Genomic DNA, 16,882 nt, shown 5'->3' with positions numbered 1-16,882 from the left:
CACCCGGCCTCCTCAAACCGAAATGTGGTTAGGGTTTTCTTCTTTTTTTCTTTTTTTTCAAGCATGTCCTTTAATTTCGTCAAAATTTTCAAAACGAGGCTCTTTTATAAGGTTTTTCAAAAAAATAGATTTTAACAAAAGATGATTTTTCAAAAAGGAGCTTTCGAGGTGTATATATATATATATATATATATATATATATATATATATATATATATATATATATATATATATATATATATATATATATATATATATATTCGTATTTTCTTTTTGTTCCATTTTGATGATTTTTTTTTCTTTTTTTAACTTTTTCTATATTTTTGGGGCTTTTGACATAAAATTCAAAAATCTAAGGGAAAATAGGGGATTTTAAAACTATTTTTGTGATTTTTGAGAAATATTTATAAAAGAGGTGTTTTCTGAGAATTTGGGTTTTGAATTTTGGAAATTCCTTTAGAAAACGGGTTTGGATCCAAGGTTTTGAGAAAGTATTCGAGTTTTGGATGTCGAATCGAGGAATATAGGGCAATGGATCCAAACGGGTACCGGATGGACTGTCTGAGCCTTTCAGAAATTATTTTTGGTAATTTTGGAAATGTAATTTGAAAATTGGATAACGAGGCTTAGATTGGGATTTTGGCACTGGATCCGGGTCCAAAATTGAGTCAGATATGTAAAATGGATTTGATTCCAGTAAATCCGAGGAATAAACAGGATTCTTGTTTTAAAATGACTCGATTTTCTCAGAAAATGAGGGTCAGGGGCAAAAAAGAAATATTTACAAGATTTTAAAAAATTTGGGGTGTTCACACCACTCCCCAACATTGATCTTTTGATCTACAGTATGACAGGTCATGCCTTGTTTTGCTTTATGGATGGATACTCAAGCTACAACCAAATCAAACTGGCCGCTCGTGACCAATGAAAAACTTCTTTTACCACGCCTTGGGGTACTTTTTGCTACACAGTCATGCTGTTTGGGCTCAAGAATGCTGGAGCAACCTATCAGAGAGCAATGACAGTTAATTTTCATGACTAGATACATAATAACATGGATGCCTATGTGGATGACATCCTAGTCAAGTCCAAAGAAGGAGAGGATAATCTCGATGCTCTTGGCCAAGTCTTTAAAAGACTCATTCTGTACAAGTTGAGGCTCAACCCGCAGAAATGCGTATTCGGAGTAGAGTCAGACAAACTGCTTGGTTTTATGATCAACAAAAAAGGAATAGAGGTAGATCCAGCTAAGGCAAAAGCGATCATTGATATGTCGCCTCCTACCAATCTTAGAGAGCCGAGGAGCCTTCAAGGGCGCATTCAGTCGATTCGGCGCTTCATCTCTAATTTGGCCATGAGATGCGAGCCCTTCAATCACTTGTTGAGAAAAGAAGTGAAATTTGAGTGGGGATTAGAATGTCAGCTTTCGTTTGAGCTCATCAAGCAATATTTCCTCAATCCACCCGTTTTGAAGCCACCAGAATTGGGAAAACCACTTCTCTTATATATTTCCATTAATCAGAATTATTGTGGCAGATTTCTTGCACAGTATGAGGAAGGCAGCCGGATAGAGCATGCCATCTACTACGTGAGCAAGACTTTCATCGACTATGAGAAAAGATATTCTCAGATGGAAAAGACATGTTTAGCCTTAGTATGGATGTGTCATAAGCTGAGACATTATCTGCTGGCCTCAGAAATCGAAATTCTATCAAGACTCAATCCTCTCAAGTACATCCTTGAGCAACCTTTCCTTACTGGATGAATTGCGAAATGGCAAGTCCTCTTGATGTAATACGACTTAGAGTATGTGTCTCAGAAGTCGATCAAAGGTCAGTCTATCACAGATCAGTTGGCAGATTTTTCGTTGACAGAAGAGATCAAGGCAGAAGATGATTTTCCTGACGATCGCATCTGCAACGTTCAAGAATCCCCAATTTGGACCATATTCTTCGACGGAGCTAGGAATATGTCCGACATAGGGATTGAGATTTTATTTATCACTCCCGAAAAGTAGATGATCCCTTATTCTTTCAAGCTCAGCTTTCAATGTACTCATAACATGGCCGAGTATGAAGCTCTAATACAAGGCCTTAAAGTTCTGCAAGACTTTAACGTCAAGAGAGTGCATGCCTTCGGTGATTCATTGCTTGTGGTCAGCCAAGTTAATGCCGAATGACAAGTCGAGGATTCAAAATTAATCCCTTATCAGAAGATTGCCTTAGCTCTCATAGGCAACTTCGAAGAATTTCAGCTCAATCATGTCAAGAGGGAATACAATCACATAGCAGATGGCCTAGCCTACCTGTGTTCCATTTTGTCTTTCAAAGACAAGGAATCCTGTCGTTCTTTTGAAATTGGCAGACTTGATCAACCTGCCTTCTTGTCATCTAAGCAGGTAAACCAAGCTACTCAGAAAGAGAAGCCTAGGTACCTTGACATCAAAGATTTTATCGAGACTGGTGAATTTCCACCAGAGATGCCAAGAAGAGAGCAATGTGCGATCCAGTGCATGTCAGCCCGCTATTTTATCCTTGCCAATACTCTCTACCGTCGTGGGTTTAGTTCAAAGTATGCGAGATGCTTAGGTAGAGACGAAGTAATGGAGGTTGTTTAAGAAACCCACGAGGGAATTTATGGTGGTCACGTAGTCTACCAAACACTCGTCAAGCAGATCATCTGGGCAGGATATTACTGGAAGACCATGCAGCAGGATTGCCATCGATTTATAAGGAAGTGCATCAAATGTCAGATGCACGCACCTTCCATTCATGCGCCAGCCGCATACTTGCAGTCTGCGGTTTCTTCTTAGCCTTTCTCAATGTGGGCCTTCAACGTGGTGGGTCCAATCACTCCTTTGGCTTCTAATGGTCACCGATATTTTATCGCAGCTAAAGAATACTTCACCAAATGGGTCGAGGTTGTAACTCTGCAAACTGTAGAAGGCAGACTTGTGGTTTCTTTTATTCATAAAACCTTCTTTGTCGTTTCGGCATACCACACGATATTGTGTCAGATAATGGCAGCTACTTTAAGAATGAGAGGATGAAGGCCTTCTGTTCGAAGTTTATGATTCATCATCACTTCTCAGCCCCCTATTATCCTCAAGGGAATGGTCAAGCAGAGGCCACCAACAAGATTTTGATCTGCGTTCTGGAAAGAACTGTGGAAACGGGCCATGATTGGCACGAGAAGATGCATGATGCACTTTGAGCGTACCGGACCACCATTCGGACTCTGACCAATGCTACTCCTTCAGAGCTTGTCTATGGGACTGAGGTAGTATTACCTCTCCACGTTCAGAAGCCTGCATTTAAATTTGCGTCGCTCATTGAACTCTCGCTTGATCAGTATCAGCAATAGAGATTGGTACAACTAGATTTGCTAGATGAAAAGAGACTAAAGGCAGCAGAGCATGCTCAAGCTTATCGTCAAAGGATAGCTCGACACTATGCCAAGTCCGTCGTTGAGAGAAGATTTTGAGCTAATGACCTGATGCTCAAATCGGCAGCTCATCTCAAGCATCGGCCACGGGGCAAGTGGTTACCCAATTGGGAAGGCCCTTATATGGTTAAAGAAGCATTGTCTCGCAATTCATATTGTCTAATCAACGCAGATGGGGTGGAACTGCCAGATTCAATCAATGCTCTGCACTTGAAGAGATTTTATACTTAAAATGTTCATTCTAGCCTTTTGTACTCTTCAAAGAGCATTTTCAATAAAATAATGATCTTCTATCAATTCTCACATTCATCTCCATAATACTGGGGCATTTTTATTTTATATGCATCTGTCTTCCTTTCATCATATGCAGACAGGATCAGACAAACTCTTTTTCCTCAAATCTTGTCAATTTTCAGTTAATCTTGTTATCTTTATTAGTTTTCATCTATCTTTATTCATTTTTTTTTCAAATTTTCATCAATTTACTATCAACTTTATCAATCCTTATCAAGTTTTTCATCGATTTTATTAAATTTTATCAATCCTCTTTTCTTTACCCTTTCAGATTAAGGGATAAACCTGATGCCTCTTGATCATGCATATATTTTAAAGATATTTCATATAAAAATATGCATGATTTCATGAGAAAATGATTTAAAAACCTTATTTTACGCTAGTTTTGAGTAAATGAGTTAAAATGAGTTAAAAATAGAAAATGCATGAAAAATAGCTTTATTTTACATTTTAATGCATATTTTAGTTTTTGACATAATTGTAGTAGTTTAGTTTTCTTTGAAAATAATAAAAAAATTAGAGTTAAAATAGACTTAGTTTTGTATTTTCTAAAACATAGTTATTTTGAGTTGTTTTGTAAATAACTTTTTGAAGAGAGGTTTTGAAATGCAATTTTAAAAAGAAGATGGACTTATGGAAAAACTTTCAAAATTATAAATACCATACGTAGGGGGAAGAGAAGCTTGTCTTCTCCCTTGCAAAGCCCCTCTCTTCTTCCCCTTCATCACCACCTCTTTCTTGCCTTTTCTTCTCCTTCTCCCTCTTTTTTTCCTCTTTTCTCTTCCCTCTTTCTGGTGGAGTGAATCCAGCGGCGGCGCAAAAAGGAGGATTCCAACCTCTCTTCTCAACCAAGGCAAAGAGTAAGATCCTTCTTCCTCTTCTTCTTAACCTCTTCTTTCTTTCCTTTTCTTTTCTTTCTCTTTCTCTTCTTTTTTCTTCTTCTTTTCTATTTTTATTCTTTCTCTTTTTCTTATTTGAATTTTCAATTGAAATCATGTTTTAAAAATGTCGATTTACTGAAAAAATTTAGATTGCATTTTTTTCTTCATTTAATGTTTACTATTTTGTTTTGCATTTGATTTACTGCATTTGATATTTTTTTCTTTTCATCACATTGTTTTAAACTTTGATTAGATGTGATTTGTGCATTGTAAAACATCAAAGCATTGGTTCATCAGACAACAAGCAGAAATCTAATTGCTTTACTGTTTTGTTTTTCGATTGAGATCTATTGTTCCTCAACTAATAATTGAGCATGATTTATGATCAAACATCAGAAATCGGTGTGCAATTTCAGTTGACCAATCTGTTTGAGATTACAGAATAATAATTTGTTTGATGATCAAATAAATTTCGGTAACTGATCGGAAAAAGGGGAGAACATCTAATCAACGTTGCTCTCCGGTGAATGCTTTGTTTTGATCTAGTGTCTAGCTGCCGGAATCCTCTGATCTCAGGCCAGTGAAATCTTCCTACGATCCATCGTGAATTCATGAGTTTCAGCCACGATTTACAGAGGAATCATGATTCCTTTATGTTAATCATGATTCATAGAGGAATCTGTTGAACTTCAATGATGTTCAATGTTTTCCAGCGATATTATTCCAGCGGCTGAGGCTGAGTGAAATCTAGAACTCGTGAACATAATTTTTGGCATCTTTGTTTTACCGGCAATAGATCTCCTGATCTATCCGGCGGTTTGGAGTTGTTTCTGAGCATTGCATTGTCGGTGACCTCTTTCATTTGCTGCATCTCAGGTGATCCCCTGCACTGCAATTGATCGATCAAGAGTTTCATTACTACTTTGGATATTGCATCTCCGGTGGACACTGCATCTCCAATCGATCAGCTGAGTGAAATTTAGCGTCGATTAGAGTTCTGAGAGCAGAGTTCCGAAATTGTTGTACCTGATTTCCGGTGAATAGAATTGAGTTAATCAAGGTTTTTTTTTGTTCTGTGTTGATCAAAGTTAATCAAAATTAATCAGTAAGTATTTGCTCAGAGTTAATCAAAGTTGAATCTGATTAATACATGATTGATAAATTTCTTTTTGGCGACTGTGTGAAATTCCAGAAGATAAATTTCAGAAGATCAATATTTGAATTTCCGTCTAATAACTGTTTGGAATTTTGATTGAATTCCAGTTTGTTAATGTTTTTGATGGCAGTGACTTTTACTGTTTCCAGCAAAAACTCAAGTTGAGCCATGCTTTACAGTTATTAACTGTTTGAACTGCTGAGTTTCAAACAGTGAGCGCTTTACATCTGTTTGAATTGATCGATAGTTGTTCCTGTTGAATTGATCAATAGTTATTCCTGGTTTACTTCTGTGTTTAAATTTCTGGTTGAGTCATGATTGTTCTTGTCTAATAAGCAAATATTCGATAACAGCAATCTGATGCATTTACTGTGTGAGTGTGTAACAACACTATGTTTAGTAGTAGCATTCGTTTATAGCATTAGCATTAGATAACATACTTTGCATTTAATACCAGTTAGCATTGTTAATTGTTTTGTCATTAGATTAAGTAGTTAAGAATTGGTAATATTTCATGTTTAGCATGTGATTTAGTGAGTAGTAATCAATTCCATATGAAATTGTCATTTCATGTTCTTTCACATGTCTTTCATTGTTTTAGTATTTAGTTAGTATATTTTGTTTAGTTTCTATATTTCTCTCTTGTGTTGCTCGTGTTCCTTTGAATTATGCAGGATTGCACAGGAGTGGAGCTAAAGCGCATCTGTGACACAAAGTACAGGAAGATAGAAGACTTTTTCTTTTATTTTCGATATTAGGCATTTTAATTGGGTTTGTAAATATTGCCTTTTACGCCCTCTGCGAAAAGTATTCATTTGTTGTAATAGTTAGTTGTTCTTATTTTTCTAGCACATTTTACATTTTGGCACTAAAGAATAGTTTAGATTTGTGTGCTTGAATACGAAATATTCCCGTTCCCTGAGTTCGACACGGTCTCATCCACTAGTGAGAACCGGTTTTTATTATTTGATGTCTGGTTTTCACATGTTTTACATATAAAAATCTTTTTAAAACTACAACAGATTTCAAAATAGACACCACCTCTTTCCCATGAGGTATTCCTTTCTTTCTTTACCCTTTCAGGTTAAGGGATAAACCTGATGCCTCTTTTCAATGAGGTACTATTTTATTTTTTTTCCCTTTCAGGTTAAGGGATAAACCTGAACCTCGTCCCGCGAGGTCCTTTTTCTTTCAGGGTAAGAGATAGTCCTGAAGTCTTCTATCATTAATTTTTTCTTAAATTTCTATCAAATCCTTACCAATCTTTTTCAATTTTTATTGTCAATTTTATCAATTTTATTGATTCTTTCCTTTTTATCAATTCCTTTTATCCTTTATTAATCTCTATCAATTTTGTTGATCTTGTCAAATTTTTATTCTTCTTCAAGATAAGGGATAATCCTGAAACTGTCATAAATAAATTCAAATCTTAGGCCATCTTGGGTCAAGAATCTCAAATAAATCTCTCATCTTCTTCATAATCGTCGGAATCTATTCATACCTTTTTGTCAATCCCTCCAGAATCGGACTCCCAGGCTGGAATCGCTTCCTTCCCATCTGAGTTCTGACTCAGGTTTTTGTTTTTCATTTTATTTTCTTTATTTTAAGATCTGGGTTCTGACTCGGGTCTCATTTTTATATTCCATTTTTTTGGAGTTTCGAGTTTCGGCTCGAGCTTCCATTTGGATTCGATGCTCGTGTTGGACCAATTATTACGTTCAAAATTCGAGTTTTTAAACTCCGCCTGTGTATAACTGTTTAGTTATACACTACCGGTCCCAAGCCCGGATAAAGGAGGAGGGTTGCGGTAGGCTTGTGACAGCCAGCATAAAAACTTAGTCATAACCTATGAAAATGAACCAATATGAGAATTTCGTTGGGGCATTCCCTACTGAGCGACACACTGTACTCTCTAGGCCCGGAGGCAGTGATAAATGGGCAAGGGTTGCTAGGTCTTCGCCCAGAAGCGACGCGTCACACCGGCGCCCGGGTGTGGTGTCAAATAGGCAAGGGTTCCCTCACTTTGTTGGACGGGTGGGGGTAAAGAAGTTAGTCCAAGACCATAAAATTAGGTTATCCACTTGGAACATAGGGTCTTTAACTGGTAAGTTGGTAGAGTTAGTAGATGTTATGTGTAGGAAAAAGATTGATATTTTATGTCTACAAGAGACCAAATGCGTAGGTGAGAAAGCAAAAGTGATAGAACCTTGGGGATATAAGATTTGGTATACAGGAATAAATAGGAATAGGAATGGAGTAGGGATTGTTATGAGTCGTCAGTTTATAGATAATGTAGTTGAGGTCCGTAGGAAGGGTGATAGAATTTTACTTATTAAATTAGTATTAGGTATGAATATTATTAGTGTTTATGCACCTCAAGTAGGTTTAGATGATTTCATTAAGCATGAATTTTGGGAAGATTTAGATGGAGTAGTACAAGGGATATCTTATGGAGAAAAGCTTTTCATCGGCAGTGACCTTAATGGACATGTAGGCATTAGTAGGGATGAATTTGAGAGTATCCATGGAGGCTATGGTATAGGAGAAAGAAATGAAAGTGGAGAAAGGATTTTAGATTTTTGTTTGTCCTATGATATGATCTTAGCAAACACTTGGTGTACGAAGAGGGAGTCTCACCTAGTAACATTTAAAAGTGGGGTTAATACGAGTCAGATAGATTTTTTCCTACTTAGAAAGAGAGATAGGGGTTGTTGCATCGATTGTAAGGTTATACCGGGACAAAGTGTAGCTACACAACATAGAGTCTTAATTTTAGATCTTAGAATTAGACAATGCCGCAAAAGGGATAGACATAGGATAGATCCTAGAATTAAGTGGTGGGCACTGAAAGGAGCTAAACAAGGAATGTTTGTAGAGCAGGTAGTTAAGGAAGTTGATTGGTGTCTCGAGGAGGATTCAGAATCAATGTGGAATAAGATAGCGGGTGGCATGAAAAAAGTGGCTAAGGAGGTATTGGGTGAGTCTAAAGGCGGTGCACCACTAGGTAAGGATACATCATGGTGGAACGAGGATGTCAAATTAGCTATTAAGGTTAAAAGAGAATGTTATAGAAATTTAAGTAAGAGTCGTGATAATGAGAATTTGGAGAAGTATATGATAGCAAAGAAGGAAGCTAAAAAAGTAGTTCGAAACGCGAGGGCTAAGGTATATAAGGAGGTTTATGACAAGTTGGATATCAAAGAAGGCGAGAAGGATATTTATAGGCTTGCAAAGATGAGAGATAGGAAATCGAGGGATTTGGGTATGGTTAGTTGTATCAAAGATGAAACGCAAAGGGTTTTAGTCAAAGATGAGGAGATTAAGGAGAGATGAAAAGATTATTTTGATAAGCTATTTAATGATAGTCATGCTCAAGATCTTGGAGACTTCTCCATTCCTTTTCATGAGATAAATCGTGACTTCATGCGCAAGATTCAAAAGAAAGAAATTGCAGAGGCTTTGAAGAAAATGAAATCAAGAAGGGCAGTTGGCCCAGATGGTATACCTATCGAGGCTTGGAAATGCTTGGGAGAGAAAGGTTTAGAATGGTTGACAAATCTTTTTAACTTGATTTGGCGAACAGATAAGATGCCTAATGAGTGGAGGAAGAGTACTTTGGTGCCTTTATATAAGAATAAGCGTGATATACAAGATTGCACAAACTATCGTGGTATAAAACTCATGAGTCATACTATGAAACTTTGGGAGAGGGTGATTGAGTCTAGGTTGAGGAAGGTTGTCATGATATCGGAGAATCAATTTGGTTTTATGCCTGGAAGATCAACTATGGAAGCTATACATCTTCTTAGACAACTTATTGAAAGATATAAAGAGAGGAACAAAGATTTGCATATGATTTTTATTGATTTAGAGAAGGCATACGATAGAGTACCTAGGGACGTTCTCTGGTGAACAATGATGAAGAAAGGTGTTTCTCTCAAGTACATTAGTATAATTAAAGATATGTTTGAAGGAGTAGTAACCAATGTATGCACTTGTGGAGGGGTGACAACCAATTTTCCGATAATGGTTGGGTTACATCAAGTATCTGCTTTAAGACCTTTTCTATTTGCGATAGTGATGGATGAGCTTACGAGATCAATTCAAGAAAATGTACCGTGGTGTATGTTGTTTGCTGATGATATTGTTTTGATTGATGAGTCTAGAGCTGGGGTTAATGCTAAGTTAGAATTATGAAGACAGACATTGGAAGCTAGAGGTTTTAAGTTGAGTAAGAGTAAGACTGAATATATGGCATGTCGGTTTAGTAAGCAACGAAGTAGTGATGGGAGTGTAGTGAAGCTTGGTGAGCAAGAAATACCAGTGAATGATTATTTCAAATATTTGGGATCCATCATTCAAAAGTATGGAGAAATTGATGGAGATGTAAATCATAGGATAAAGGTTGGGTGGATGAAATGGAAAAGTGCAACTGGAGTGTTGTGCGATCGTAGAATGCCATTGCGGTTGAAGGGAAAGTTTTATAGGACGACTATTAGGCCCGCTTTACTATATGGTACGGAATGTTGGGCTTCCAAGAGACATCATATTCAAAAAATGAGTGTAGCTGAGATGCGGATGCTTAGATGGATGTGTGGAAATACAATAAAAGATAAGATTCGGAACGAAGAGATACGTAAGAAGGTAGGTGTTGCACCCATTGAAAATAAGATGCAAGAGAATCGTTTACGGTGGTTTGGGCATATTCGGCGAAGGCCTAATGATGCTCCAGTTAGAAGGTTGGAGAAATGGGAAAATATATTAGTTAAAAGAGGCTGGGGTAGGCCTAGGAAGACTTGGATGGAGATGATAGGAAAGGATATGAATGCTTTGAACCTCACCGAGGACATGGCATTGGATAGAAATGATTGGAGGAAAAGGATTCATGTGGAAGACCCAAAATGAATTTCTTTTTTTGGTTCATATCGCTGACCCCAATTGTTTTGGGATGAAGGCGTAGTTGTTGTTGTTGTATTCTTTAAGATCCAGGTTCTGACTCGGGTTTTTCCTCTATAAAATTCCATTTTCGGAGTTTTGTTATCGTCACAAAATTATTCTCCCTCCCTTGCGAGAGAAAGAAACGATTCTGCGAGTCAAACTCGACCAAAGTTTTGAAAATTGGTTTTAAAAATTACTCGCCTCCATTTTGAAAATTTGCCAGAAAATTCCGTGGAATGGGATCCGCCTGTTGGTACGAGGTTCGACCGTTCCTGGCACCTTTACCAGGGGTAATCAAACCAAGGATCAAATGTGTGCTTTGACTTGACTCAAATATCTATATCATGCTCTATTTTCCTAGAATGCACAAAGAATCAGGCTTGTGCTATGTAATTTTGAAAAGATGCAAGTTGGAGAAAATATGATGTTTGCTTTGGAAAATTGAGATGTACTTGGAAAATTATTGGAAAAGTGCTGGAAAAGGGAATTCCTGGGAAAATCATTGAATTTCATTGGAAATCAAAAATTGTATTGGAAAATGACTTTTGAAGAGAAAATTGATTCTAAAAAAAACTTGAACTTTCAGAAAAATGATTTTTGGAATTTGAAATGCTTTTTCTGAAAAAATCATTTTCTGAAGGAAAATTGAGAATTCTCGAAAAACCAGTTTCAGAAATAATTCAAAACTTTAAGAAAATTGAATTTGGGATTTTGAAAATGAAATTGAGAATGTGGAAATCTTGGGAAATTATGATTTGAACTTGGGAAATATTTTGAAATCTTATTTAAAAATTCAGAGTTCTAAGAATATCAAATTCTGAGAAAGACTTGGAAAATTTTGGGAAAACTAATTTTTCTGAGATGGAATTGGGAAATGAATTTGAAAATAATGCAAATTGAATGAATGAATATGAATTTGAAAGATATTTCATTGAGGAATCGGGAAATCCTTTTAAAATTTTGAAAAATGCAGTGCATTTTTTAAGTTAGCCTAAGAGTGTAGGCTGAATGTGGCTAATAAGAAGATCATAAATCTTGGTTTTCTTCGTATTCTGACTATAGCCAAAAATACAAACTCCACCAAGTTTACAAACTCTATAAGAGCTTGTGCACGTGCCATTCGTGTCAACCATAGTGATTTTGGAAAAATGTGCATATGTATCATAGATCAGATATTGAATTTTTCAGAAATCAAACTATATGCAATGCAGTCCAATTCTATGCAGGAAATGTTACTCTTATTCCAAATTATTACATTGTTTTTTACATTGAATTAAATAAAGAAAAGAAATAAAATAACCAAATTTTCTTCTTGAATGCTCCTGCAAAACTTAGAAGACAATGTTAGCACAGTAATGTTGGTTTTTCTGATGTTATCCGAAAATACTAGAAATTATCAGATATTATTCAAATATAAACCCAAATTCATGCCCCCTTTGATATAAACATGAGAAATAAGTAATAAAATTTTGAAAATAGGCTTGGAAATTAGAAATTGAGGTCAAAATGACTGAAATACCCCTGATGACCTTGAAATCAGGGTTTTTTGAGAGAATTTTTGTAAATTTTAGAAATTTGAAAATCAAATGAAATAAATAAAACATAATATGATGAAATATGATGATATGCATGAAAATTTAAAAAATTAAAGTTTGGAATTTCGAAATTGAGGTCAAAATGACCAAAATGCCCCTGATAACAAGACTATGGCCTTGAAACAAGGGTTTTCTAAAATAAATTTTGCAAAAATGAGAAATTAAAATGCCAATGAGATTTAAATTGACTCTAATATGACATGCCATGCTTATTTATATAATAAAAACCCTAAAATGGCAAAAATATCACAAAATATTGAATTTGACTCGATTTTCGCTTCTGAATTTAAAAATAAACTAACACACAAAAAAATAAACTTGGAGTTGAGCCAAATTTGGCATGGACACCTAGACTAACCCTAGAAACAGAATAGAATCTGAAAATATATTTTTTTGGAATTTTTAAATATGGAAATTAAAATAAAAACCTTAAATTTTGTGATTTTTGCCTAAAATGCTAACTCTAAATTGGATTTCGGATTTCAAACTTTCATAAAAATTTCTTAAATTTTATGGGATGATAGAGAACAGTTAGGCAAAGATTTTTTTCCGTTTATTCATTCTGGTTTTGACCTATGGTCGGAGTTGTACAGCTCCGACAAGTTAGATCGGAATCCGGCGACTCTAGGATTTAGGGTAAACAGACAGGTTTCGGGAAAAAATATGGGAAAAATAGAAGGCAGATATGAAAAAATGGCTGAAATTGTGGGAAAATGTCCCTGACAATAAGAGGCAAATTTCATCTTTTTACATAATTGGGATTCAAGTTATAGTTTGGAAATGAGCACATTGTTATCAGAGACCTGGATCTCTGAAATTTTCGGGCATGAGAATCTGTCAGACAGAAAAGATAATTTTAGGAAAAATACTTGGACAATCCCAAAAAATCCTAAATTTTGGTAAATGACAAAGAAATGAGTTAGAAACAACTTTCATGTTGAAAGATTTTGCATTCAAATTACGGGTTGAGCGGACACAGCACATTAGGGTCGGTCTATACCGTGACAAGGAAAAATCGAGGTTTTCCCAGGGGACTGAGAAAATCGATTTTTAACAGAGGCCAATCTACTTATAAAAATCCCCAAATTTTCAGACAATTATTAGATTCCACTTTGAATCTACTGTAATTTTTAGGGGGAGATTCGAATCTCCCATCTAGGGGATCTTAGGCCGACAAGTCTGCTAAAACAGAAATTGGAAATTCCAAAGTATAAAAAACCCGATTTAGGGTTTTGTTTTGTTCAAAGGGGTTTCAAAACCCAATATAATCTGGATTTTTGGTGGAGAAACACAGGTAAACATGTTTATCTAACACAAAAAAAATAATATTTATTGATGAAAAACTAGACATGAAACGATAGCTAGACTACACGCGCAAATTCAATACTTGCAAAACAATAAGAAGCCCTTAATAGACCTATACTAAGCTTATGAAACGAAAGAGACATGATGCTGTAAAAATTAATTCAGTGCTTTTAAAAACATATAATCAACATCAAAATCAAGAAATAAAGAAAATCTCAAGGAAGCATAAATGTGTTTCTTTCATTTTGGCTACTGAAGGGAAGATCTGGTCCATTGATTGGACGGATCCATTTCTTTCAATAGCGAACATATGGAATATATAAAAAACATGAAAATATGTAATATATAATGAAGATTTTGATGTAATTGTTACGACAATGAATCCATACATGATACTTCAAGTACAAGGTTTTGATGATGAACAAGTGAATCAACTGCATTTCAGCTAAGGCAATAAACAAAGATGACAAGCATTGAAGAATTCGATAAAGAATCTTTGAAGACTAGTGTGCAAATGTTAAATTCATTAAAAGTCTTAGATTCTTATAAGAGCCTTACTTAGAGTGCATATTTCGGTTGCATTTCACCTAAAAAGTCTTTAGAAAAAGTTTTCTAAAAGAACCCTTCATGAAAATCTTTTTAGAAAACTCTTTATTTAATTTTTCATGTTTATTAGTTGACCAATAGACTCACTAGTCGACTAATCCTTTCGAGCCAAATTTTCTAAACAAAATGTCATTTTTGTCAAATTAGTCGACCAAAGGTTTTATCAGTCGACCGGACAGAATGTCTGTTTTCTGGAAATTTAGCAGCAGTCGAGTAATGATTTTATCAGTCGACCGGACAGAACATGTTTTTTCAGAAAAATTTAGCATCAGTCGACTGAAAGGTTTTTCAGTCGACTGAAAGGTTTTTCAGTCTACTGATGATATTATCAGTCCACTAATTTTTTCTCTAGTCGACTAAGTTTTAAAACTTCAGATTTTTCAATGGCTTGATAAAAATATTAGTCGACCGACGATAATTGTCAGTCTACTAATAGCTAATTATCAGTCGACTAACTACTGTTCCAGTCGACTAATTTTGTTGTTTTTCCTGAAACTTTTAAAAGGCGTATCTTTTCATTTTTCAAATGTTTTGATCGTTCAAAATGGACTGTTTTGACACCCTTTCATACCCTCAACGTATGAAATCTTTCAACTATAAATATGAGTGCATTCTACATTCAAAATTAATCAATTTGAATGCAATTACATTGAATTACTCTTTGTTTTTCACTCATATTCATTTTCTCACTCACTTGATATTTTTCACTTCAGCTTTTCACTCAAATTCCTTTGAGAGACAGTGAATTCATGAGTAGAGTATTTCAACAACCTCAAAAGCCAATTGCATCTCATTTGCATTCATAAGAAGGGCTCATAGGTTGTTTTGTAAGTTGTTACTTATTTTTATTTTCTGTAAAAGGAAGGACTCCTTTATTTAAAGGAGTTGTTTGCTTTCAGTAGGTGTGTTACTGAAAGTGGGACCGGATTTGGTTTGTATGATCTTGTAGTTACACAAGGTTGATAGTGGAAATCTTAAGCTGGTTTTGCTTGGGGACTGGATGTAGGTCGGGAAAGACCGAGCCAGGATAAATTATTGTGCACTTTGTGTGTTTGCTTTGCGAATTGCAAAATCCGTCAAAATTCTGAGGACGATATTTAAAAGCACTATTCACCCCCCCTCTAGTGCTCGTTGCCTCGATCCTACTACACTTTCATTTGGTATCAAAGCAGGTTTGCTATTATTTTGATTTGACTATCATCTAGCATGGCAACAACATCATCTCAGCACAAAGAAGGATGCTCCTCTGTTCATCCTCCTCTCTTCGATGAAACAAACTATGGATACTGGAAAGTGAGAATGACAATATTCTTACAATCCTTGGATCTCAAAATTTGGAGAGTTGTTTTAAGAAAAGTACCAAATGACATCAACTGATTTTAGTCAATGGACCGATGAAGAAAAGAAGACTGCTTCACTTAATGCCAAAGCTATGAATACATTGTATTGTGCCGTTGACAAGGTAGAGTTCAATCGTATCTCTCAATGCTCTACAACAAATGAAATTTGGCATACTCTTCTCGTGACTCACGAAGGTACGTCAAAGGTAAAGGAATCTAAAATCGCTTCTTTAGTTCATAAATTTGAATTGTTTAAAATAAAGCAAAATGAATCTATATCGGACATGGTAACAAGAATGACCGATATCACTAACACTCTAAAATCCCTTGAAAAAGAATATTCACAAGTGCATTTAGTCAGAAAAATCCTAAGGTGTTTAACTCCTGAATGAGAGAGAAAAACAACAGCTATTGAGAAAGCAAATGATTTAAACACTCTCACTCTTGAAGATTTGGTTGGTAACTTAATGGCATATGAAGTTCAACTTCAAGACAGACAAGAAGAAGAACCCAAGAAGAAATCTCTTGCTTTTAAGGCTACTTCTCACTCTGAAAATTCAGAAGAAGATGAAGATGAAGATATTGCCCTCATCACAAGGCAATTCAAAAGATTCATCAAAAAGGGAAGATTTCAAAGAAAGAAAGTAGATTCTTCCAATCCTAATAAAGTCAAGTGCTTTAACTGCAAAAAGGCAGGACACATCAAGAAAGATTGTCCTCTTCTCAAAATCAAGCCCAAGGACCAATTTAAGAAGAAAAAGGCATTTCAAGCATGTTGGGATGATAGTGACTCCTCTTCCGATGAAGAATTAAATGAAGAAGTCACCAACATGTGCTTTGTAGTACAAGAAGACTCAGTAAGTCAATTTGAGTATGATAATTTATTAGAAGCATTTAATGATTTATATGCTAAATTTAAGAGTCTAAGTTCTAAAAACAAAGAGTTAAAAACTGAAAATTCAACTCTTGACTCTCAAAACAAAGTGTTACTTCAAGAGATAGAAGATCTCAAGAAGGAAATCTCTTGTCAAGCATTTGAGATAAAAAAAATTGGAATTAGAACCAATCTCTTACAAAAAGAAATAACTAGTCTAAAAGAAAAAACAAATGATCTTCTTTCTATAGTGACCAAATTCACAAATGGTCAAGAGAATCTAGAAAGACTTCTTGGTTATCAAAGATGTTCGGTTAATAAAACTGGATTGGGATATAGCTTCTTTGATACTCAAAATAGACCAAACTATGTGTTGAAGAATCAAAGACGATATTCTCAACCATTTTTTCAAAGAACTAAATTTTCTAGTTATAATAGAAATGCATCTA

Source organism: Nuphar pumila, chromosome 5 (assembly GCF_984573655.1).
Source record: "Nuphar pumila chromosome 5, dmNupPumi1.hap1.1, whole genome shotgun sequence".
NCBI classification, from domain to species: domain Eukaryota; kingdom Viridiplantae; phylum Streptophyta; class Magnoliopsida; order Nymphaeales; family Nymphaeaceae; genus Nuphar; species Nuphar pumila.
Note: the sequence above shows the minus strand (reverse complement) of the source record.